Here is a 25,522-nt window from a genome sequence, read left to right on the forward strand (position 1 = left end):
TCCGAATAAGCGATAAACCAGGAAGAGTTATCAAAGCAAGTAAGTTATCGCTAAGGGAATGATCAAGGAACAACGCATGAACGGAGATTTCTACAAAGGATTGGCTCGAGAAATACTCCTATAGTATTTCATGATTTGCTTACGACACTGGCTCGACGTTTGTGGTCTTAGGGTAAGTTTTAGGCATGTTGCATACCACAGTCACTCCCAAGCACATGTTGGTCATGTCTCGAATAAATATAGTTGGCCAGGCTATATTGATCCTAGACACGACTACATAACTGCCCAGGTTTAACCGCAGAACACGACACTCATTTACTTATGTTTTGTTCTACTTGTAATTACGGATCTTGACGGTTCGTTATACTTGTATACTATTGAAAATACTTATAGTTTGAAGATACTTTTAATTCACAACACTTAGGCCCTTTAGTGTTTATAGTTTTATACCATGTAAGGTTTCGTATACTTTATTCACTATAAACAAGGGCTCTGATTCCAATCTGTCACACCCCGAAAACCGAAGGCGGAAACATTTTCGGGGCGGACTCTACGTTGAGTATCAAATCCAATGCACCTAGTAAGTAAAGTAAATAACCATTACATTACATATAGAAATTTACATTTGTTTCAAAAGTAAAGTGGTACAATTGTAATACATAGTATATGTGAACAAAAGTAAGACGAGTGTTCTACGCACTCCGTCTTCGCCAAAATGGATCATCGGGTACCTTTCTAACATGGACCTAAGAATACAAGCAGTTTGAAAATCAGCATAAAGCTGGTGAGTTCATAAGCGGTTTTGTTTTGTGAAAATGTACAAGTTTCCTTTCTAGTTTCTGAAAATGTTATGACCCAAGAAAATCCCATATTTTCTTAAAAGTTATGTTTGGTTAACTGTTAGGTTACACTATTCTGGTTATGTTCAACTGTGATCCCAGGAAAATCCCATATTTTCCTAATGTGAAAGATGTATACTGAAAACCTGGTTATCCTTGTAAAGTGTGTGTTACTTCACCAACACAAAATGTAATGTAAAAGATGTACTCTGAAAAATGTATTAGTTTTAACACGTTTATAAAACTAATATATACCAAGTAAGCTAGTTACTTAACCCATTATTACTATTATGTAAATCTCTGTTATCCAAATTGCGAGTTCCATAACCATACAATAGACTAATTGGGGCAATAAATAGTCCATCACCCTATATGACTTTCGTTACCCTTGAACCTTTCGGTTCGACTGTAGGTAGCAGCCAGGTATGGGGTAGTCAGCCCCGTATAGATCTATACACTCAAGTCACGCTCCCTATCTAAGAGATTCTGGTTACGGGGGTGGTCCTCCACTCACGTATCTCTGTGGAGTGTTCACCGAGGACGTGTCTCCAATTATATAGGACTAACAATTTACTAGTAATAATACTGAAAGATCCAATGACTATCCTCCACTCGCGTATCTCTGTGGAGTGTCACCGAGGATAAAACCATGTTTAAATGTTATGCTTTTAATTGTTATAATGTGGGAAAACATTTGTGAAAATATAAATACAACAATTTATAATGTATTTCACAAATAACATGATAATGTGTTCTGTAGGTTCAAACTGTTGTTTGTTACGACTGTCAGTGCCAAAAGCATATATAATATGAAACACAATGTATGTAAAACAAGTTTTGAGTACAAGTATCACTTATACTTTGCTTGTATTCCCCCTAAAAACAGTGAAAACATTGAAAAAAAAGGGTAGGGGTATGAACTCACCAGACGAGAAGGCGCAACTGTTTCGGACACTAAACGATGGTTCGGGGCTTGATTACATGCGGGGTTCCTATGTACTATGAAATGGTATCCAAAGGTATCTAATTAGACTTTAAACCACTAATTAGATATGATAATACACTCCAATGAGCGAAAACACTTCAAAACAAGTGTTTGGAGTGACCCGCGTGACATCTATGGACGTGTAATGATGTGTGGGACTTGGGAAGTGAGTTTACTCTTCAAGAGTAAACTCCTTAGGGAGTTTTCAGCCACATACCCTTTACATACATGAGTTCACGGCCGTGAACTCATGATTGGGTCATTTGGGGTGCTAAATGGCTTAATTACACATGGTAAATGTTGGAATGGATTTTTCTAAAGCCTTGGGATGGATTGTACACACTTAAGGACCATTTATTGGAGTTCACGGCTGTAAACATGGAGTTTATGGCCGTAAACTCTCCCATTCCCAATTCTTAATTCATTTGGTGAGGCTAGGACAATCACATGTGATTCCAAGTATTTTTCCAAGCCTTGGTATGAATTTAGGGCACCATTTAACATGCTTTTATGAGTTTACGACCCTGGAACTATTTCTTGGGAATTTTTGGCCGTAAACTCCGAAATGGAGTGTGTTTGATATGTTTAAGGTCCCTAAACTATTTTAGATGATTCTAGGATCTATTCCAAGGCTATTGGTGGAGTTATATGGCTTTTAAACATGTTTAAATGAGTTTACTCCCCATGTTTGAGGTGTTTACGGCCCAAGCAAGTTCTTGGGAAATAAACTCAATTTTAATCCTCAAATATCATGTTTAGGGTGTTCCAAGTTCAGAAAGATAAGCCATATAGTCGTATCTAAGTCACAATGTTGGTTTGGAGGGGTTAAATTGCTCAAAAACCCAATTATTAAGTATTTACGGCCCAAGCATGCTCCTTGGCCATAAACACATGTTCCAGGTCCAAAATGATAGTTTAAACACGAATTTGAAGGACTAAGAGATTATACAACAAGCTAGGGATGTTACCTCAAAGATTTGGAGCCTTAAATTAATGTTTTGGACCTTGAAAATTTGGTTGAGGAGAGAGGTTAGAGAGAGAGAGAGAGTAGTGAGATGATGCAAAAGCTTCATATGGAAGCTTAAAACTCTTTAAATAGTTTTCGGGATTTGGACACGGTGGAATTCTACCCGATACCGTCGTTATACAGTGCTTTTGGCCGCACCCGATTTAGTTACTGTAACCCGATATGGTCGATTCTAAAATGTTTCCGATTATTAAAATGAAGTGCTAATGTGAGTTCTAAACATGTTTAGATACTCAATAAGTCATAATATAAGTCCCATAATTATGACCTAATTAAATGACGTAACGGAAACGAATCGAAAATGACGAATATATTAACGAAAAGGGTTACAATTTGTGAAACGAACTGCGGGTTGTCACCGTTTGTTATTACTAGGATTTAGAATTATGAGTTTGTTTTGTCAAATGGTTTTTGAATTAATTTAACATATTTTTGTTAATTGCCTTTAATGGGAATAAAAACTATTTCCTTTCATGCGTTGTACCATGATCAATTCACTTTTGGATTTGATAAAAATAATGGTACCCTTTTAGTTTACATTATTTACTTTACAACAAATTAATGGAGTCGGAAATGACTTAGTCTCTGCAATGCATAGGGAAGATTTCTTACTGACAATCGAATGTTGTAGGTGCTAGGCGGCTGAATGTGTTATAAGTACAAAGGTATCACCTTTCCAAACAATAATTGGTTTTGGGAGAGTTGGTAATAGCTTAGGTCCAATAAGTGGCATAAGAGCTAGGGTCGTAGGTTCATCTCTCTCAGCAAGTAATTTCTGAAGGGGTTATTGGGGTTAAAAATGGCTCAATCTTTGTGATGTCTAGGGAAGTTTCCTAGTCGAAATCAAATGTGGTATCCGCTACAAGGCTGAATGTTTTATATGTACAAAGTTTGCGCCTATCCAAAAACCAATTGATTTTGGGAGAGTTGGTAGCGCCTTAGGTCCAATACAAATCCATGCAATGAAACTTATCAAATTGTTGTAGGAGAAATGATAGTGTGATATAAAATGTTGGTTCATCCAAAGATGGTTTGGATAAATCATGGATATAGCATTTTCGACTTAGCCATATAAAAAAGAAGCGCATTGCCAATCTTCAGTTGGAAGATGTCTTAGAATCATTTAAATTACAATTAGATGATGTATGTGAATCTTGCTTACTGGCCAGATGAAAAAAGTTTCATTCATAGATGACTATGAAATAGGCAAAGATCTGGTAGACCTCATTAATACATATGTGTGTGGACCATTCAAATATGCCACACGACATGGTGAAAATACTACGTCACAGTTACTGACGATTTCAGTATATATATATATATATATATATATATATATATATATATATATATATATATATCTGTGTGTGTGTGTGTGTAACATCCGGAATTTAGAAGGTCAATTATGGAAATAAAACCTCATTTCTAAAAGCCAACCTGTCGAGTTATGGAGAGGAAACTCGACGTGTTGGAAGGGTGTGTCACGCGCATTTTCGTAGATCAACTCGATGAGTTGAGGAGATCCAACTCGACGAGTTGGATGTGGTTTGGGAAACCTTAATTTCGAGACTTTTCACCATATTTAAACAACTTTAACCCTATATGGTGGCCTCATTCCCAGCCTCCATTGCCTCTTAACCTAATCTCGAAACCCTAGAGCAATTTTGAGTGTTGTGAGCCATTTTTTAGTGCATTTTGAAGCATATTGAAGGAGGAAGAGTTTGGTGCAAGGTTGTCATTTAGGAGGAGCTTTCAGATCTCAAATCCTTGCTTCACTTTCAGCACTATTTTGTTATAAAGCCTAAACCTTTCTAACTATATGCTTAGATCTCTTTGTTAGGGTTAGTTTCCATGTTTTGACCAAGTTTGAGTGGTTGATGGAGTGTTGGTTGTCCCAATGGAGTAACCCTTTCAAATCTAAGGTCCTTAGGAACTCTTTTGGCATAAAGGTGCCAACTTGATGGTCCTAAGAGATCCATGCATCCTTTAAGCCTTTTTTCTAGCTTACTTTGAGCCTTTGAGCTTCTCCTAGCTTTGTATAAGAGAAAAGTTAAAACTTTAAGGAACCAGATCTAAAATATGAAGCCTTATCACATCAATTAGTGGGTTTTGCTAAATAAAGAACTCGACGAGTTCATAGGTGAACTCGGCGAGTTGAAACGATTTGTCCCGATTCATATGAAAAAGAGGGAAACTCGACAAGTTGAGGGGAACTCAAGAAGTTGGATTGATTCTATGCGATTTTGTGGTTTAATGATAACTCAGCAAGTTGAAGGACCAACTCGACGAGTTGGGTTAACTGGACCGTTGACTTTGACGTTCACTTTGACCTTTGACCGATGTATTTGAACAAGTTTGTCCCAGTGGGTATTTGGAGTAACGTGGAGTGTATTGGAGAAGAATATGGGCTTAGGATTAAATCTATACGGGGTTCATCCTAACTTGGAAAATTGGGCCATTGGTGGGCCTTTATGGATCTTATAGTTTTGCGCCTTGTTGGTTTGGGCTTGGTCCTTGGTTATAAATCTTGTTGGGCTAGGGGTTAAATGGTCATTTTACCCCAAATATGGGTTATGGATCATATTTTGTGACCTAATTGATAATTGAGTGATATTTTGGTATTGTTAGCTCAAGGAGTTGTCAGGGCAGAAACTAAGGATTCTTGCAATGAACTTCTACATTTGAGGTGAGTCTCCTCTCTGTTTGTATGGGTTGAAGGCACCAATGACGACCCATTTAGTTTATGTATATATAGTATGAAGACCTGGGGGTTAGTCCTTAGCATTATGTATAAAATACCAGTAGACAACTCCTGGCACAATTATGCAAGACTAGAGTCTAAACTCTAGCAAGTAATTGGTTAAGTACTATAGTTTGTATGCTAGTTGCTTTTGTGATGTTTGCATGGAAGACCAAGAGGTGGATCTTGGCACTTATCTGTAAGATCCAGGATTCTGGCCCCCGGCCTGGTAAGTAAGACCACAAGGTGGCTCGTGGCATAATGTCAAGACTATGTGCAACACATAGCACCTTTATTGATTAGGGTATATGAATGATATGTATGGTTCACTGTTATGTATGGAATGTATCGATCAGTTAATATGTGTGGTATGTGGTAATTGGAGAAGTCACTAAGCTTCGTGCTTATTGTTCTTAGTTTTGGTTTCAGGTACTTCCAGTTTTCAAATGAAAGAGCTCGAGATGATCGGAGGGCATACACCCTTGTTTCCCGCAATATGTGAACTTTACAATTGAACTCTGATGAATGTTTTATTTGAAAAGGTTTTCAATGTATTGAACAAAGTCTCATTAGTGTTTTAGTTATAATAAAAATGAAATTTTGACCTTGGAGTGGTGGGATGTTACAATATATGTATATTTATATATATATATATATATATATATATATATATATATATATATATATATATATATACACATATATATATGTATATATATATATATATATATATATATATGATTAGACATAATTCTGAAACCTTCAAGGTATTCACGAAATTGCAAAGACAAGTAGAAAACTAGTTGGGCAAGAAAATCAAGATTCTCCTGTTTGATAGGGTTGAGAGTATCTTGGTGGTGATTTCTATGATTATCTGAGAAGCTGTAGAATAGTTTCACAACTTGCTCCACCAAGAATAGCACGACACAATAATGTGCCTAAAATGAGAAATCGAAGCTTGTTAGAAAAGGTTTTATCTATAATGACGTGAGCTACACTTCCAATAAGCTTATGGGGTTATGTCATAGAAACAACCATTTGGATTCTATACCTTGTATGAACTAAGAAGGTATCTAAGATACCACTCATGGTGTGGAAAGGAACTCATCCCTTTATTGCACTAATGAATTTTGGGGGTTGTGAGAATTTTTTTCGTCGCAAAGTGCTTTCCAAACTAGAACCTAGATCCAAAAGGTGTTACTTAGTTGGGTATCCCAAAGATGATCCTTTAGATACTTGTTTTACAAGCCTAAGCAGAACAAAGTGTTTGTTGATCATAGGGAAGTCTTCCGATAGAGGGAGCTAATATCTCAAGTAGATAGTGGGAACCATATTGATCTTAATGTGATTCAAGAGCCGACCAATGAAGAACCTGAAGTTGGCACTAGCCCTCAACAAGAGGTAGAAGAACCTTTTGAGGAATCTAAAATATTTCCACCTCCACCTTATGGATATGATAAAGAACGACATCCACTCAATTTTAATAGATTCCATATTATAGAGGAGGATCACAACCTATTAGGCTATACTGAATTACACAACTATCAAGAAGCCATGTCGAGCCCTAGGTTCTAAAGTGTAAAGAGGAAATAGAGAGAGAGATTGAATCCATACATGATACACAATTTTGGAATTTGGTTGATCATACACCTTGCTTTCGAACCATTGGGTGTAAATGAGTCTTCAAGAAGAAGACTGACATGGATGTGAATGTACACATATTCAAATTTAGAATGGTTGTGAAATGTTAGTTATACTCAAACTCAGGTAACTGACTAAGAGGAAACTTTCTCACTTTTGCCAATCAAATCTACTAGGATACTGTAATGCCTGGAAATTCGGATTAAGCATTTAAGGTATAATAATAATTATTATAAATTTTATCGTTCAATTAAAATCCTTAAAAAAGGTTATTCTTCTTCATACATGTTACGAGCTAGTAATTAATTCTTGTATACACGTTATGTTTATAAATATTAATATTATATAATATTTGCAGAAAACCTTAATCTAAAATCTTACCATTAAACAATTAAAAAAATTTTAAAAATAATATATTATTTAGGCTAAATGATCTAAAAGAAATCCGTAGAGACTGTAATCATGAACACATGGTTATAAAGAATGCTTAATCTGATTTCAGATAAGAAGGTTATGATTTTTTGAAGTTTCACATTTGATATGATACATTGTATAAAAGTTGTTGTACTCTTTGATATGAAAATCAGCGATAAGAAGAACGTCAAAAATAGACCTCGTATTTGAAAGATACGAAGGAAACTTGATCCCTAAGCTTCATATGCAGCGTCTTTCATAGTATATTCTTTATAGATTTGTAAATTTAAAATAGAGTGAGAATTAGAAAACGAAGTCTAAATGAAAGTTGTAGTACATTTCGATATGAAGCCAGAGATAAAAATTTCTTCAACAATAGAGATTGTACGCGAGAATTATGAAGCAAATATAGCGCTTAACCTTGAGGCGCGGTGCACACTGTGTCCTGGCAGGCAATAAATACATGTCTAATTTTGATTTGGTCTTGCTCAACTTTTTTCAATGTTATCGGTAAAATTTATTGTTGTCCATGTCCGATTTATATTAAGTTCTTAGAGTACTTTAGTTACATTTTGTGATGTCAGAGAGCTGACGAAAAGAAGTTTCAAAGTTATGTTCACGACACTCCGAGTTTTTCACTAAATCTATAGGTTGAGTTATTCTTACTATACTTTAAGTATAACTTATATTTATGTTCATAGTCATTATTTTGAACTTATAATTAAGATTTATCATTAACACAATTCATTATATTGATCAATCTACTTACAAGAGAAATGCCTAGGCTAGAACTGTGAGGATTTTAAAGTGGATTTTCCAAATAGTGTATCTCTATATACAAAATAGATCCTGCCTCCGACACATCTTACATGGTTGTTCTTTTTAGCTATAAGTCAGTATTATTTAGGGATTATCGATAAATCCGATACAAACATTATAGCAACTAATCTTTTTAAATATGAACGGATATTAAAGCTTAGTAATATTTGTATTTAGCTCATTTTAAAGGGACATTTCAAGTGGAAAGAGCTGACTTTCTGCAAGTCTTCCACCTAAATCAGGTGAGTGCATAATTACTTTTATGAACATGAATTTAAAACAAGAATTAATTAAAAGTATTAAATATCTATTGAAAGGTTATACATGAATTAATTGCTTAATTTTTGGAATATTTGATAAACACACACCATTTGAACCAGATATGGTTGTATATGTGTTAAGTGTATATATAGTATTATTACATGATAATCTTAAGAAAAGTATTAATAATTAAAAGATTAATGCATATTAAATGCATGATATTTTGTGTTAAATATATACACACGTATTTATGATAGCATTGTCTGAATAGGATTGATATTGAAAGTTGATTACAGGGATTGTGGTATTGTCTTAGTTTTATATTAAGACGTATAATTGATTTTTAGATCCCATTAAGTTGGATAAAAGTGTAATCGTAAATTGTATTTCAATAAGTACTGTATAATCATGAAAAAGTTTCAAAAGTTCTTTACATGCATCACAGTCATGTCCAGTGAAAAAATAAGACTTATAAGGGATGACTAGTTTGAACTAAGTTAGATAAATGCTTAGTTGTACACTGCATCATATTGATATTGAACTAACATGGAATTCTTATTGAAGGTTGACTATTTACATTACATTATGATCTAGTGATACACTAAAGACTTATAAGGATGTTTAGTTCAATTAATGTTGAAACGAGTGTTCGGTCATATCTTGTATTATAAATACGTTATATAGGAACGAAATTCGGGTTGATTACGGGTAATGTAATCTTGTCTAGTTATACGTTAAGGAGATGCTTAGCTTAATTAAGTTTGGATATTGGGTTTGCGGGTTTCATAATTATGGTTGATTATCACAATAATATTGTGGAATTGGAAACCCTGTGTGTCACTAGGTTTTTCTAAAGCTGACCCACTCAAATTATATGCAACAAAGATAAAAGAGTTAAAGATGCTAGAACGTAACAGGGATGTCGAGTAATTAAGAGGCAACCTCCAATAGTATTCAAAGCGTTAGGTCTTTATGTTATAGCATATGTTATGTATTGATTACGTCATCCTAAGAGTTTTTTTATTTTAAAGCAACATCTTTACTCAAGATATTTTAATAAAATAAGATAATTTCCACTAAATGTTTTACTGCATTGGGATTTTCTACAAACAAAGATGCTATGGTATTTGAAAGCGTAATGACAAAGTTTTTCTTACGGTTTTGGAAAATAGGGGTTGTCACAGATACTACATACCATATCCACTCTCCTTGATTGTGAAATATGGAAAATAGATGTCAATACCATTTTCCTTAATGAAAAGCTGATTGAGGATGCTTATATATGTAACGTCATAATTTTTAAGGCTAATTTTTCATTTTGCTAAAACAACATTTCATTTATTCATGACAAATACCAATCTTTTACAAAGTCATTTATCTTATTTCAGAGTATATGTGCAAAACATGTTGCCAGTGCGTGTATATAGTCAATATTCTCCCTTTTTATTAACAAATGGAGTACCTGAAAACATTTAATATCAACTGGGTAAGCTCTATTTATAGTCGAAGTGCATCTAAGCAAAGACAAGGTGCGCACCATACACGAGCTTGGTCGGCAAGGGTCCCTCCAGAGCATGACACGTTTCAAATTTTGGCTGGTGTTGCATGGCCCATTCTAAGGTGTGTGCGCCACGCATTTTCAGGTACGTGCGAATTTTCAAATCTTTAAAAATTCGTACCTCCTTCATACATACTCTATTTTTCACATTCTTTATATCCGTGCATAGCTATTGACGAGATCCACAACTTTCATTTAAACTATGTCGGCGAATTCAGAATTTATTTTTAAAGCTATAGTTTTAACAGGCTTAGACTGTTAAAGTCCATTAAAAATTCATAACTCTCTCATATGATATCCATTCTCGATTGTTTTTACATCGACGAAATCATGTGGACGAGATATTCAACTCTTGTTTAGATTCTTTTTCCTAAAAATCAACCACTATCTACTTTGGTTTCTTAGTCATATACTGCTGCGATGAAACTTCTAAAAATCATAACTTCCTGTCTTGAAGTCAGATTTGGACGTTCTCTATATGCATGTTCTTGACTTAGTGATAACTGTGAATTTTGTTTAGATTGCTTCGCCTAATGACTAATTTATCAAGATTTTACATTTTTTGATAAGCAGAGTAGTGTCGATTTAATAGCGAAACTTCGAAGAAGCATAACTTCTTCATTTTAAGTCAGAGATGGGCGTTCTATATATCTATGGGAATCGTATGGACATTTTCTACATGTTTATGATTATTATTTCAACTATAAAGTAATATATTTCTACTTCGAGTTTTATAAGCGATTATTTATATTGAATGCTATTAGAGATGCGGAAATGGGGTGTTACAAGTCTCCCTCAAGTACAAAGATTTTGTCCTCGAAATTGTGCTACTAATGCATCTGAAGATAATGGCTATAGAATAACCCGCTAGGTTTTCATGATATCAACCTAAGATCTACCAGGTGTTGCTACATCAAATTTGCCCTCCTGCATTTAGTCATAGAACTTCGTTTTCTACCTTATACGTACTTTAATACTCTTCACAAAACCAAGAACTCAAAGGTTTAGACTTCCAAAATCTTATGTTCTTCGATGTACGATCGCCTTCAGACATGAAATATAGATATAATCGACTTGTTATGAGGTTATTTAACTATGGGAATTTATCTATGATGTCCTAATGGAATCTGTTCTTTAGAGCATGCCTCTAAAAAGGCTCACGACATCTCCTTAAAACACACACAAATTTAGATTTCAAGCAGTATTCCAACGTAGTTAAGGTGTTCCAACATCTTGAATTTTAACAAAAATTACAATAATGATCTTACTGTCACACCCCCGGTCGGCAGCAGAAACATTTGAAGAGCGACATTAGAATGTTGGATCTTAGTCATTGAACATCCATTAAACAATACAAAACAATATATAACATGAATATCACTTACATTTCAAGGTGAAATATTGAAAATGTTCTGCAACTACTAGTGTTTCTACTACAAAAGGTACCTTAATAGTTAGGCATACCTATAACGATCTGGAGAGCTCTAGTGTTATTCGTAAAGAAGAAGGATGTGAGTATGAGGTTGTGCATAGATTAAAGAGAGTTGAATAAAGTAACATGGAAGACTAAATACCCTTCACCTAGAATTGATGACTAGTTTGATCAATTTCAAGGCGCAAGATACTTATCGAAGATTGATCTCAGGGTAGGGTATTATCAGCTGAAGGTCCGAGAGCAAGATATTTAGAAGAAGGCATTCGGAACGAGATATGGACACTGTAGGTTTTGATTATGTAGTATGCACTAAGTCATTCTCTAGGAAAATTTACGGATCTAACAAATCAAGTATGTAAACCTTTCATTGATAGATCTAAAATAGAATTCATCGACGACGTTCTAATTTACTCAAAAAGCCTACAAGATCATGGCAAGCACTTGCGAGAAGGATTAGAAGTTCTAAAGAAAAAGAAGTTGTAATGAAATTTCTCCAAATGTGATTTTTAGATATGACAGGTGCAATTCTTTGGTCGTGTGGTTAACCAAGAAGGAATATTGGTTGACCTATCAAATATTGAATCTGTAGTGAAGTGGGAACAACCAAAAAGTCACATTGAGATTCATAGCCTTTTGTGCCTAGATGGATATTACCAAAGGTTTATCCAAGGCTTTTCATCAATAAATGCTCCATTGACAACATTGAACCAAAAAGGAGCTACCTACACATGGAGTGAGAAGCATGAAGAAGCTTTTGAGAAGTTAAAGAAATGATGATGTGAAGCACCACTCCTTTCTTTACCCGACATAGCAGAAGACTTTTCAGTTTACAATGATGCATCTAGAGTTGGGTTAGGTTGCGTTCTAACCTAGGGAGATAAAGCGATAGCATATGCATCCATATAAATGAAAGGCTACGAGAAGAAATACCCACTCATGATTTGGAGTTAACAGCGGTGGTTTTGTTCTAAAGATATGGAGAGATTATCTTTATGGCACAAAGTGTAAACTTTTCACCGATCATAAGTGTCTTTAGTATCTATTTGATCAAAAGGTATTGAACCTGAGACAACAATGTTGGATAGAGTTACTTAAAGGTTATGATTGTGAAATACTTTACCACCCTAGTAAAGTAAATTTCATAGTAGAAGCTTTCAGTAGAAATTTGAACTTAGAAAGGAAAAGACCAATGGGGTTGAGAATTAAATTTGTCTTGACAATCGTGGAAGGAATTAAGAAAGCTTAGGAGGAAGCTTTAGAGGGAGATAACTAAAAGGAGGAACATTTATGCAAAACTTTAGTGTACGATACAAATAGAAAATCACGGAGGTATTCCAAAACAGAATTGGGTGCTTAAGATGGGAGGAATGAGGAGTATTTTTATGGAAGAAGCTCCCAAGACCATATACTTAATTCATTCAGGAAACGCCATGATGTATAGCGATCTGAAATCATATTACTGATGGCTGACAATGAAGCTTGATATTGTAAGTATGTTGTTGAGTGTATGACCTGTGCAAGAGTAAAAGCGCAAAATTAGAAACTATATGGGAATTTGGGACCTTTTCAAGTACCCATGGATAAGTAGGAAGACATCACCATGGATTTTGTGACTAAATTGTCCAGAATGAAGGAAGCACAATATGATTTAGGTAAACATAGACCAATTGACAAATAGTGCACATTTCACTGTAGCCAATGAGAGATGGTCTATGGAAAAACTTGCAAATGTTTACATGAAATAGATAGTGAAAGCTCATGGTGTTCCCTTGACAATTATGTCAAACCGTGACAATCATTTTACTTCTTGATTTTTGAAGAGTCTACATGAAGAGATGGGTACAAAATTGTTTTCGAGTACTCCATACTATCCACAAACTGATGGTCAAAGCGAGAGAATGATTCCAACACTAGAAGATATGTTATGAGCTTATACCTTGGAGTTTATGGGTAATTGGTATGAGAATCTAACATCGGTAGAAATTTCCTACAACAATATTTACCACTTAAGCATTAAGATGGAATCTTATTAATCCCTGCACATAAAAAAGTGTCGTATGTCATCTTGTTGGATTGAAGCTGGAAAGAAGCAGTTTATGGGTCCTGGGATTGTGTTGGATTAGGTGTCTAAGCCCATAACTATAATCGGTATGTACTTGACCCGAGAGTAGCATGGTCCATCTACGTTGCATATTACCACGACAATTTGTTCGGATGGACTTTTAAGATGAGGTTAATTATGATTTATTAATATATGATTTAATTAGTATTGGTCAAGAATTAAATTGGAATTAATTTAGTGATCAAAAGAGACCAATTAAATTAATGGAGACTAATTGTGTAAATTAGTTATATATATATATATATATATATATATATATATATATATATATATATATATATATATATATATATGGCTTATGATCCATGTTGGACTAAGTTTATGTAAGGATACATAAAGAGTTGGGACACATGAAGCACGGATCATAAACCCATGGGTATGGATTAGGGTTTACCCATGACCCTTGGAATCCTACAATATATATATATATATATATATATATATATATATATATATATATATATATATATATATGTGTGTGTGTGTGTGTGTGTGTGTGTGTGTTGCTCCACAGCTAAAATAGGCACTAGGTTCTTGGAGTGCATATGGGGTGTTTTTGAAGCAAGGAATTCTCTCTCAAAAGTCATTATGTGTCCAATGTGTGTTGTGATTCCATTTGAAGTGTTATCTTGATAAGAATCCGCACCAACTCTTGAATATTTGTTTGTCAAGGAATGGTTCATGACAAGATATATATATATATATATATATATATATATATATATATATATATTTATTTATTTATTTATTTATGTTCCTCCATAGCTAAAATAGGCACTATGTTCTTGGAGTTCATATGGGGTGTTTTTGATGCAAGGAATTCTCTCTGAAAAGTCTTCCTTTCTCCAATGTGTATTGTGATTCCATTTGAAGTGTTATCTTGATAAGAATCCGCACCAACTCTTGAACATTTTTTTGTCAAGGAATGGTTCATGACAAGAGAATATTATATGTCAAGAGGTTAGTGGGGGTCTTAAAGATCTTGAAAAGGTTCGAGAACTAATCAAGATTAGAACTACTGTTTATCAGTAGCACACAAATTGAGGTTTGTAGCCTATTATGTTGACATAATCTTGTTTCTTTACCCATTCCAGTTAAAGTTGACTATGCATGTGAGTTCTATGAGTTCTCCATTGTTTGCATAACTTGGAAGACATGGCAGGCCCTTATGCTACCAAGTAACAAGAAATTAAGATTGAAGAAGCTAAGTTTCTATGAGTTTGGATTTCTCATTAACCTTGTCTTTTGATTATGGTTATGAAGAATTCACATGGATATGAACACATACACCATAAAATCTAAGTGTCATAAGGTTTCTTTCCAATTAATGAAAATTATTGTGAGGAAATGCTTTCACTAAGTATAGTTTAAGGAGATAGCAGTTGTGATATTTGCACTCTCAGATTCGATTATGATTACGACACCCCCCTTCATAGTTCGAATTATGAGAAATTTGTGACTTATTGTTGTAAGTTCTAAATCATTTAGACACACATGCAAGATATCTAAAGAAAGGTGTATGTTTTGAGAAGCCTAGATAAAGTCTTATCGAAGCATCTCGTATCAGAAATCTAAACTTTGGTAATGAAAGTCAATAAAGTATTGATTTCTAGAAGTCCAGCTGATATTTGGGTATATGTTAGTGGGGGCATAAGTGTTATACTAGTAAGATAATAATTATTGTGCTACTGGGAGCATGATTATTATGGTATGTGTTGCAAGTTAGCATTGTTAATTATAGAAAACAAAAGTTTTAATTCGCAAAGTTGCAGGGATTGAAAAGTTGTTTTGCTATATTTAAGGGAGAGGAATTAATACTTCATTTCAAATCTAAAAGCTTAGATTGAGATTTTATCAACCTAGTAAAATATATATATGAATGTTATGTTGGAATGGTTCAACATAAAAAATTTATATATATTAATTGCGTTCTTAAAATTTGATTATGATTACGGCATCCTTCTTCATAGTTTGAATTGTGAGAACATGGCAAATAGAAATAGTATTGCAAAATACTGGTCTAGTGTCATGTCTTTGTGTGAGGCATCATGAATCATGTCCCATACGCTTCAGATATAGGATCGATTATATGTGCTATAATGTCCATCTGTTCTAAAGTTTTCCAGATGCCTAGGGCATTAAGAGGGAAAAAGAACAGAACCGAATATGACTAAAATTATTAAGCAATTGTCAAGAAAAATCTGAGGTTTACCAAAGATTGGTTGTTCTTGGACAGTTGAAAGTATAGTGTAAATTTTAGAAATGACCATATTGACATATTTTGAAAGGAGGAAACTCTTGTTCAAAATTGATAGTCAAAATGGGAATATGGAAATTTTTCCATAAGTGGAAGTTATTCTTTAAATCTATGTAAGATTAGAAAACTTAATGCAAGAAGGATGTTCAAAGGAATGTACTTTGAATGTGAGACTTTGTTTCCATGGAATTGCTCTCCATTGGAATACTTTGTAATGTATGTTGCTAGAAGAATGAGAATGTATTCATGACACTTTTCATGTGTGTTACTTAGAAAAGTTCATGGGAGAAGTTCCTAATGTGATTCCACTTTTGGAGATGAGGATCAATGCGAACAACAGGTTGATTGAAGAACCTGAAGTGATAGTTCACCATAAGACGAAGAAGTTATGATGTAAGATGGTCGAATTAGTTCTTATATGATGGAAACAGTTATGATGTAAGATGGTCGAATTAGTTCTTATATGATGGAAACATACATCTGGGTTGAACCACACTTGAGAGATAGAAAGAGAAATGATGATTCGTTATCCACATTTGTTTGCTGAGGCAGGATTCCAAGACCGAATCATCCTAAGGGGGAGATAATTGTAATGTATGTATTTTCTCGCTAGGCTATAATAAGATGTTATAATTGTAATGGTCAACAATTGTAACTTTTTTAAGAAGTAAATAAATAGAATTATATGACTATTATGTGCTTTATGTGTAGTTGTATGTAGTATTCGTGCTTATAATAATATAATAAAATACAAATAAAATACACGTCTTAAATAAAATAATAATTAAGATAAATAGTCTAGATGAAAGATGGAATAGTCGTGATGAGGATTTCGAGGATATAAGAAACACTTAAATCTAACTTCATATGACGAAGTTATGATCATTTGAAGTTTTAAGTTCAAACCAATACGACAGAGCGCTTTTTAAAAAGTAAATTTCTGATATGTTGCTTTTTAGACTATGTGATTTAAATGAAAGTCATAGTAATCGTTAAACTGAGAGCGTGCATATTGAGAACGCCTAAATCTGACTTTTTATGAGAAAATTATGATTTTTCGAAGTTTCAGTGCAACAGTGCGGATGCAGAAATCGAATTTTAAATCGGTTGATTTTTAGCTGAAACAATCTAAACGAGAATCGAAGATCTCAATAATAGGAGTTTGTCGATATAAATTCAGTCGAGAACGGACGTCGAACAAGAGAGTTATGAATTTTTAATAGAATTTAACAATTTAACCCTATTAAAAATATAACATTAAAAATAAAATGAAAACTAGCCAACGAAGTCTAAATAAAAGATTTAGATCTCATCGATAGCTACGGATGGATATAAAACCCGCTGAAAATGGAGCTCGTATGAAGAAGATATGAGTTTTTAAACAAAATAAAGTTTTCCGCGCACATTTGTGCACATGGATAGCAGGCATGGCGCACATCTAACAACCCATAAGAACTTGCCACATGTCATGATTTCAGTGGAGCAACGTCATTACCCGACAACTTACACAGTACGTTCGAACAGAGTGTGTGGTGCGCACTACCGTTTTTTTGCATATAAATAGCCTTCAAAGTTCATGTCATTTTCACACGAATTTCTTCCCACCTTAAGGTCCTACTTCAGTGTATACAAAGTATTTAGGTATTAATAAAACTTTATCGTCTTCTCCAATGATACTTCTATTATTATTATTTTCATGAAAAACTTGACATATATCTTAACACATATGGAACCATACTCAGTTTACATATCATATATTATCAAATATCTTCGTCATGCTTATTCCAAGCAATAAGCATATATCTCACATATAAGCTCTTTAATGAAAATTTAATACTTTAATTAATACTTGTATTAAAATCATGTTGAGGAAAGGGACTATATACTCACTTGATACGAGTGGATGCCTCTGAATTTGGGTTGAAGTTTGCTTTGGTATATTATCTTTTCTTCTGACATGACCTAGATTCACATTACTAAGTTTTACTCTTACATTCCTAATGACTAATGAAAGTTTGAATTGCTCAATAATCCCAATGGCTACATCAATATCTATCAAGTAATTAACAACCAGGTAGTATCATATTGAAGGTAAGGTCCGTTTGGGATACAAAGTATAATGTTTCGAAATCCTACTTTTAACACGTCACTAAATCTAGCCTATACATCATCCTCGTAAGTAGATCAAAAAGTGTAATCACTTGGAATCACTAATAAATATTAATTATAGGTTCATAATTAAGACTATGACTATAATTAAAAGTTACACTTGAATAAAATAAGTGTAGCCTAACTTATAGTGCTTTTTGATGATAACCGGGAATAATGTGGGCATAATTTTTATCCGGGAGCTTCTATTCACTAGCTATTTCACACCTCAAGGCCTTGCTAAAGTGTACGAAAACTCAGAAGTATTGCGAATAAGGGATGGAAAGAGCTCCAGAGGATTCGGTTGGTGTCGGGATGAAGAAATGGCTAGCACTCGAGGGTTCAAATAGGTTAAATGTGGTGCATTCCGCGCACCATGTCTCTTGTACGCCGTAAATATAGTCGGCCATGGTGATGTGTTTATCAATGGGTGGTGCCACGTGTTAAGCATATGTTTGAGTGTCAGTGTGTGTCGCGCATGCCACCTGATTTCTTAGAAAATTCATATATTTTTCGTACGAGCACCGTTTTCGACAAGTTGCATATCCACACGTAGCTATTTACGAAATCTACAACTTTCATTTAGACTATGTCGACTAATTTTGACATTATTTTTAAATTTATATTTTTAACATGCTTAAACTATTAAATAATGTTAAAAATTCATAACTTTATCGTACGATATCCATCCTCGATTGTAATTATATCGAGAGATAGGTATTTACGATATCTACAACTCTCATTTAGATTGTTTTACCTAACAATCGACCAATTTCAACTTGGCTTTCTGAGCCATAGAAAAATCATAACTTCCTCTCATGAAGTCAGATTTTGGTGTTCTTTATATGAATAGAATCTGTCACATATAATATTCAAATTGACTGGCCTAAATCTGCGAGTGTTACACTTCTTGTTGCGACAGGTCCTTTGTTTTTTGTGGGTGTTGGTGATGGTGTCAGTTTCCTACAGTACTTGGCAAGTGTAATTCTCAGCTTTATTCTTGGAAATTTCTTCTTATAAATAGCAAGTATGAGCATTGAATTTATATCAACGCAAGGCATAGATAGCCTGTATGCATTGTGTAGAAGGGTACAACTGGTAAGCCTTTAATGAACTACATGGGGTAGTTAGAGAGTATGCAAGGCATACTCGACTAGGGTCCAAACCCTAAATTTGGGATTCTGAGCCCTATTTAAATAACTTAACCTTCATAACCCTTTCCTTTCTCAGCCTCCATTCCTCCAAACGACTCCCTTGAAACCCTAATCCTATATTTGTGCCTTTTGAGCAAAAAATTGTGTTTTTGGGTGCTTTTGAAGGAAGAAGAAAGTGGTGGTGTTGCTTAGAAAGCTTCAAGCATTATAGATATGGGATTTTCACCTCTTAAGAATTCATTAGAAGGTACAACTTGATAGATCTGACTTAGATGTTGTAGTAATTCCATTTTGTCCCATTATTTGGTCCCTTTAAGTATGAACACCTTTAGACTTTGTTGATTGCATTTCCAGATGTATTTAAGTCTATTAAGTCATAAAAATGTTATCTTGTACCTTCTTTCCACCCATGTATGAGTTATGGAGCATATGATCTCGTGATAAGTTGCACTTTCTAGCCATACAAAGTCATAAAGTTAGGAACTTTATGATTTTTGATGTTATTTATGGTTAGATCTGATGTTTGGATGCAAGGCCTTAAGGGAATAAATGCTTACTTAATGAAGAAGTTGGAAGTTAACTAAGTACATAGGGCGTACCAAAGTGTACATAACGCATACTCCTATATTGTCCCATAAAAGGCCAACCACCCTCTATAAAAGGCGTATAGTTGGAGTACACAAGACATACTCGGTCTGGTCACGACCATTGACTTTTCACTTTTGACCGTTGACTTTGACCATGTTTAAGATTAGGTTATTTGGAGTAATTTGAGTAGTAGATTGAAACTAGGTCCTTTTTATTGTATAGGTGACTAGTAGAGACAGTATTTTGGAGCAGTGATCAGTTCAAGTATCTTTTAGACTGTGAGATGATTTTTCCTGACTGTACTTACGCGTCGAAGGCACCAATGTCGGCCCAATATATTGTGTTATGTATCCTAGTATATATGATGTTTCTATACTATAGCGATCTATTAGATTTGGTAGATATGTATGATTACGTGTATTTTCTGGTTATATGTTTATTTGTTGAATCTATCGACATAGTGTTGTTAAGTTGTGGGCTCGACATAAGCTGAGGGCTGCAAAGGCAAGCCAGGCTTATGTTGTGGGCTCGAGAGCGATCTAGATATAAGCTGAGGGCTGGAAAGGCAATCCAGACTTATGTTGTAGGCTCTGGAGCAAACCAGACATGAGTTTTAGGCCTGGTGGGAAATCCAAATTTGTTTTGTAGGCTTAGGGCTAATCGAACTCAATGGCTATAGACCTATTATGCATGCTATTATATGTTATTGTGGTGGTACTCTGGGGGGAAACTCACTAAACATTGGCTTACAGTTGACTTTATGGTTTCAGGTACTTTAGAGGATAGGGGCAAGGCGAATGCTTGATTGTGCACATCATCCTGATTTTGTTTATCTGACTTATGATTTTGGGATACTCTAACTTATGATTGACTCATGGGATCTATTTTTTGTATAAATTATCATTTTGTAATGGTTTTAAAAATGAAAAGTTTGTCTTGATTTTTCGGATGTTACAAGTTGGTATCAGAGCCTTGGTTTGAGTGAATTGGATAAACACTTGTGTGATTCCAGACCCAAACTAAGGATCTGCAAAATGTTTTCAAAATTATAACTCTAAAAAACCAACAGAAAGGATGCAATTTGTACAATAAGCCAAAGCCTAGGAAGTTGATTCCCTAAGATTCCTATATTTGTTTTGTGTTTTCGATATGATAGAATTGCATGCTAGTATGTAGGCTAAGGACCTTCAGGAATTGCATGATAGAATTTCCAGATATGTGATGTCTGATAGCCTAGAAAAATTTCTTGTTATGTTATATGGTATTGGCATTATTACTATAGTCGTTTAGTGTACGCATCATAGTTATATATAAATAAGATTTTAGAGACTGAGAATGTTTGATTTAGCATTATTTCCTATTCCATGTCGGGTTCTGGGCTTAAGGTATATTTAGGTATTCATCTGTGTATCGAATCTAGTGTTTTGTATGACTAGCATACACAAGAGGCTACATGGTTACTGGAGGTTCCATGAGGGAGTATAGGTTGTAGTGGGACAGCTCATGGACTGATTAGTCACTCTCAAGAAAGTTAGTATAGGATATATGCATATCCTAGTTGTTGGGCTTTGTAGTCGGGTGCTCTGTGACGATCCGTTGAGAAAAATATGGGTAGGTGCAGAAGGTAGTATGGGACTGTACTACTGGAAGAAGAAGACACGTACGCATATCAAGGAAGTCCCAAACCCCGAGGGTTGAGTAGTTCTGAGATGACGGTAGGGCGGTGCCCAACATCGTTACTATCATGTTCTCATTTATTATTCTGTTATTTATTTTCTTATACGCTTATAATTGTATTTCTTCTAGTTGCCTTCTTTGTGAATTCCTTTTCTACTCTTGTGCTTTTTGAATGGCGTGTGATTTGGTCCTTTGTGTCTCAGTCCCTCAGTAAGGATGTTGTTATGAGAATTGGGGAGCTGGAGTGTTCATTGCAAGTCTCTATAACCAACGAACATATAGTTGCAGCTTCGATCATTTTTCGGGATTGTACTTTAGTGATATTTAGGGTGTCTTACCTGATTGATTTGATTCACATCCATGTGAGGGATGTGTGCATGATAGTAGGGATGGACTAGTAGAGCAGAGTTGGAGCCATGATCGATTTTGTGAGACAACGGGTGGTAGTTTTAACCCTAAGTGGGGGAGAACTAACACATTATGGCGAGGGTACTTAGGTTGGTTCAAAATTATGTTCTGCTACCAGGGTTCCATAGTATCTACAACATGGATGTATGGGTTATCTCACGTATGTGGTTGATACTTGGATAAGAGGAGAGCTTTCATTTTTGATGTATGTATAGTCATAGATCTTCCAGACGTATTTCCAGAGGATTTACCTGGTGTAACTGCCGTGAGGTAGGTGAAGTGCAGGATCGATTTGATTTAGGGTGTGACCCATATTTCTAAGTTTTCATATTTCCATGCACCACCAGAGATGCAGGAGTTGTCCTCTCAGGTTCACGAGTTGTTTAAGAAACAATTTATCAGATCGAGTTGTTCAACCTAGACGACACTGATTTTGTTCTTAAAGAAGAAGGATGGGTCTCATCTCATGTGCATTGATTATCGGGAACTGAACAAGTTAACAGTGAACAATTGTTACCAACTCCCCAGGATTGATGATCTTTTTTATCAATTCCAGGGTGAATCATGGTTCTTCAAGATTGATTTGAGATCGGGCTATTACCAGATGAGAGTCTAGGAGGAGGATGTAGAGAAGACAACGCTCTAGACTTAATATGCTCATTATGAGTTTGCGGTGATGCCATTTGGCTTCACCAACACACCGACAACATTCATGGATCTGATGAACCGAGTGTGTAGGCTAATGACAGATCGGTTAGTCATTATTTTCATTGATGATATTCTAGTCTACTTCAATACCAATGAGCAGCATGAGGAGCATCTGAGAGTTATTGGGAGTATTAAGACAAGAGAGTCTTTATTCCAAGTTCTCCTAGTGTGAGTTCTAGTTACGAAAGGTCTATTTTTTGGGATATCTTTTCAATCAAGACATGATTCTAGTCAACTCGACCAAGAGTAAGGAAGTGATGCGGTGGGAGGTCTCAAAGTCCCCATATAAGATTAGGAGTTTTGGGGGTTGCTTGGCTATTATCATATATTTATTTAGGATTTCTCTAAGATTGTTGTTCCTCTGACCCGTCTAATGAGAAAAGTTGTGGATTTCCATTGGGGGCCTAAGCAACATGTTGTATTTGAGACCCTGAGGAGGAAGTTATGGGAGGCCCGGGTATTGACCCTTCCTTAGGGTGTTGAGGGATTTGTGATAATTTGTGATGTGTCTATCACAGGTTTCGGGCCGGTTCTCATGTATAGAGGTAAGGTCATCGCTTATGCATCCAGGAAGTTGATCTCCAATGAGGCTAAGTATCCGACTCATGATTTGCAATTATGAGAAGTGATTTTGCCTCAATATTTGGGGACATTATCTATATGGGATTCATTGTATCCTCAACACAAATCGCAAGAACTTGAGGTCTCTTATCTATCAGCTAAATTTGAACATGAGGTAGCACATGTGGCTTGATGTGGTAAAGGATTATGATTGTGAGATTCTCTACCACTCGAGGAAGGCTAGTGTGGCTTGAGTCGCAAGGCGGTTATTACTCTTGCTCGAGGGAACCGTTTGAGGATGATCATTGACCCCTCACTATTGGATTTGATCGTCAAGCTGAGGGAGTCAAGAAGGAAAATCGGAAAAAGGAGAGGATTAGGGGTGAGATTGACAGGTTTTCTACCGAAACTCGAAGACTTTTGATCCGATGCGGTCGAGTTTGGGTACCATTTTCTGTTGGATTAGGTGTCTAAGCCCATAACTATAACTGGGATGTACTTGACCCAGTTGTAGCATGGCTCCTTTTGGGTTGCCTTCATCAGTGCAAATTGATAGGATAGACTTTTGAGAATAAGGTTATTTGTGATTTATTAATATATTATAAGTATAATATATTAATTGAGAAATCATATTATTTAATTAGTATTGATCAAGAATTAATTTGGAATTAAATTTTTTATCAAAAGAGACTAATTAAATAAATGGGGATTGATTGTATAAATCAATGATTCTTATAGTGTACTATAGTGATCCATGGTTATTTAGGATGGGCTAAACCCATGGATAGTCCATGGCAGTTTAACACATGGAGCCAGAGTATAAAAAAGGTCATTAGGGTTTTCAAAGTGTAACCCTATCATTTGCCACATTATAAATACATACCCCTTGAACTAAAATTGACCACCCCATTCACTCTAAGACAGTGAAACCGATTTTGAGTTAAACTAATCTATTCTCTTAAGCCTCCTCTTGCATATGGTGTTTTTGAACCATTAGAGGCAACACATTAGAGGTGCTCAAGCTTTCAAAGGTCAAGAACTCTACTATACACAAGAGGTAAGCATCCAAACCAAGTTTATATTATATAACTTCAATTGTATCCTGGCTAGGGTGAATGCTTTGGAAAATGAAAATACATATATAAGTAGAGAAAACATAGATCCAAATCATTTAGGGTTGCATGTGCACCATAGGAATGTTATACTGCTAAAAACCGAATAGTGGTATCAGAGCCTAGGATTGTTTTATATTATATTTGATGCTTGTTAAATTTTCAAAGATGGAAAAATCTATTTTTTGCAGTCTGATAGCTGAACTAGCCGAGTCCATGAACAGATGCGATGAGTCCACTTAGTAAAACATCAAGTGGGCGAGTCCAGTTCATGTACTCGATGAGTTGGTCCTGTTTGCGGAATTTCGAGTGTTTGACCAGAAATGTGTAGGATCATTACCACAAACTGTTTTCTGATCGTAAAAATTGTATTTTCTGAATTGTTAATGATGATCTTCATCCATTTAAAAGACAATTGTCAAATATTAAGATAACAAGTTGATTATTTGTATTATTTGATATGAATTTCCTTGCTATGGGTTAGATTAGATCAATAGGAAGTCATATGATAATTGTTGTTGGTTAAACAAAATTTATCTAAATTGTTCTTGATATGAGTTTTGTAACTTTTCCTTAAGTTATATGAAAAATCTCATTCATGAACATTAAAACCTCATATGTTTCATAAGTTATTTTAATGAGTTTCATTACTTGTCCTCAAGTTATGGAATTTAAAAGGTTTTTCCATAAATGTTTTAACGAACTCCAAAACTTGCCCTCAAGTTTTGGAATATCAAGTCTTTACATAAAAGTCAACATTAGTTCATAAGTTATGGAAACCAAGAGTTTTGACAAGTTTCAAAACTTGCCCTTACGTTTTGGAATTTGTAAAGTCTCACTTTTTGAAAAATTTAATTCCAAAACCCTAGAGTTTTAAAAGTTAAAATTCAACCCTTATACTATTGCAATACTAAAAGTTAATACTTATATATATTTATAAGAATAAGTAAGTGTTACCGTTAGTAGGCTTCATTCATGAAACCAGTCTATAAAGGGGGTGTATAAGGTTATTGCCTATAAAATGACAATTTAATGGGTGTCCACTTTCACCCACCGATTCCTTGACTG

Source organism: Lactuca saligna, chromosome 2 (genome assembly GCF_052625555.1).
Source record: "Lactuca saligna cultivar CGN05327 chromosome 2, ASM5262555v1, whole genome shotgun sequence".
In the NCBI taxonomy this organism is placed as follows: domain Eukaryota; kingdom Viridiplantae; phylum Streptophyta; class Magnoliopsida; order Asterales; family Asteraceae; genus Lactuca; species Lactuca saligna.